The following is a 2481-nucleotide window of genomic DNA, read 5'->3' as shown; positions in this document are numbered from 1 at the left end:
GGATAAGAGCACATAACTAATGCTCTCTTCACATCTTTAAAGAATACAATATGTCATCATTAACTATAGTCACCTTTCAGTACAATAGATCTCTTGAAATTTGCTCCTCTTCTATTACTGTAATTATCTACCCTTTGACCTGCATCCCCCCAATTCTTCATTCCTGCTAATCACCCCATTCTCTGTTAATCACCATTCTACTCTCTACTTCTATGGGTTCAATTTTTTTGTTTTTATATTCCACATGAGTGAGGTCATGTAGACATTTGTCTTTCTGTGCTGGGCTTATTTCACTTAATGTAATGTCCTCCTGGTTCATCCATGTTGTCACAAATGGTAGGATTCCATGTTTTATGGTTGAGTGATATTCTATTATGTATATATGCCACATTTCCTATCCACTCATCTGTTGATGGACACTTAGGTTGATTCCATGTCTTAGCTATTGTGGAATATGTGCTGCCATAAGGACAGGAATGCAGATATCTCTTAACATACTCATTTCAATTTCTTTGAATATAAACCCATTAGTGGGAATGATTGGTCATAAAGTAGCTCTATTTTTAATATTTTGAGGCCCTTTTCTTTTTTAGAGTTCCAACTGAGTGATCTTTTTTTTTCTGAAATTATATAGCCTTGTATTCACTGCATCACTCATGTAATAGCATAAACATTTTCTGCCTCTAAAGAGCCTATCTCCTAATAAAGTATCTTATCTCTTATATTGGAGGTTAGGCTATTAGAAGTCAGAAAATCTATCATTTCTCTGAATACTGTAAGGAATAACATTACAAATTAAAAGTAAAATGGTAGGTCGATCAAAAATACTTTCCTGAATCTAGAACAAAAATACAAATATAGATCAGACTTGGTATTGTCAAACGGCTCCAGGATCCATTTAAAAATATTACATAGTCTCAAGTCCTAGTAGCCACTGGTTAGTAGGTGTAAGTTAGAAAAGAAAGGCAGAATTTGGAGGCATAAAGGAGAGTTAGTGTTGTTTTTATTTTTTTCCTTCCAAACCCATTTATTAACTTTGAATTCACAGTTAATGTGAATAGTAGAATATCCACAATGTGGATAGTAGAATATCCACAAGTAGAATATTCTAACTATATGTCAAGAATTGTATTTGGTTCCAGGGAGAGAAAAATAAAGGTAAAACATCGCTCACTTCTCCAGGTACCTACCACCCACAGGAAGCCTGGCATCTGAGAGAGATGCTTCATTTTGTCAGTTCCCAAAGATTGCAAGCTCAGCACAAATTTAGCTTGTAAATTACTGTTATATTATTCAATACCCAATTGAAGCCTTATGTTCTCTATAGGGTCTCTCCTGACTCTTGAGACCAACTATAGCTAATAATTTCTCCCACCACAATACCAAGATATCCTATTTCCAACTCTTGTTTTATTTACCTTCTTGTATTTGAACTACATACTCTAATGACATAATTTCTGATTGGACAGTTATTTTCTTAAGAATATGGACACTTTCTTGACACATACGATACTTTATAAATCTTGAATCAACTAATTTTTTTGTATAGATATACAAAGGAATGATAGAAAAGAGCAGCCCACTCTGGGTAGGATGTAAATATAAAATAGCTGCACAAAAATTATGGAATTATCTGAAATAAGTTAAAGGAGATACGAAGACAAGACACAGTGCAAAGTCAATGCCACAGAACTGTATTATTTGGGTCAGGCGACCACATGATCTGCCTTCCAAGCCTGGGGAATTCTTAAAGTGAAAAAGGGAGCCATCAATAATTACATTGATCCACAGGCAGAAGCAGGAGTTCTCCATACGCTCTCCCTGTATTTGGGTGATTAGGTGCATACTGATTTGGAATAGAAGGAAAAATTTTAAGCACAGATTTAGGAAGACTATGCAGCAGAACAGTCCTATTAATATCCTATTATTTCGCTCTACTCAACTGTAATTGAGAAAATGTCATTCAGGTCTTGTATCGGTCTGTTTTCACATTGCTATAAAGATATGCCCAAGACTGGATAATTTCTATAGAAAAGAAGTTTAATTGACTCATGGTTGTGCAAGGGTGGAGAGGCCTCAGGAAACATATAATCATGGCAGAAGGGGAAAAGGCATATCTTATATGGCAGCAGGCAATAGAGAACATGCAGGAGCAGGGAAAACTGACTTATAGAACCATTAGATCTCATGAGAACTCATTCACTATCATGAGAACAGCATGGGGGAAACCACTGCCTTGAGCCAGTCACCTCCCACCAGGTCCCTCCCTTGACATATGGGGATTATGGCGATTACAATTCAACACAAGATTTGGGTGGGGACGCAGAGCCAAACTGCCAAACCATATCAGGTCTCTTTCACCTAAATTAGCATTTTGCTCTTGCAAACAATCAGCTAGAAAGTTCAACCTAAATATCACAATTTAATATAAACAAACCAATGAACAAAATGAGGCACTACACACACACACACACACACACA

The sequence above is a fragment of the Mandrillus leucophaeus genome, unplaced genomic scaffold (assembly GCF_000951045.1).
Source record: "Mandrillus leucophaeus isolate KB7577 unplaced genomic scaffold, Mleu.le_1.0 Scaffold175, whole genome shotgun sequence".
Taxonomy (NCBI): domain Eukaryota; kingdom Metazoa; phylum Chordata; class Mammalia; order Primates; family Cercopithecidae; genus Mandrillus; species Mandrillus leucophaeus.
This window is presented reverse-complemented; position numbering follows the sequence as displayed.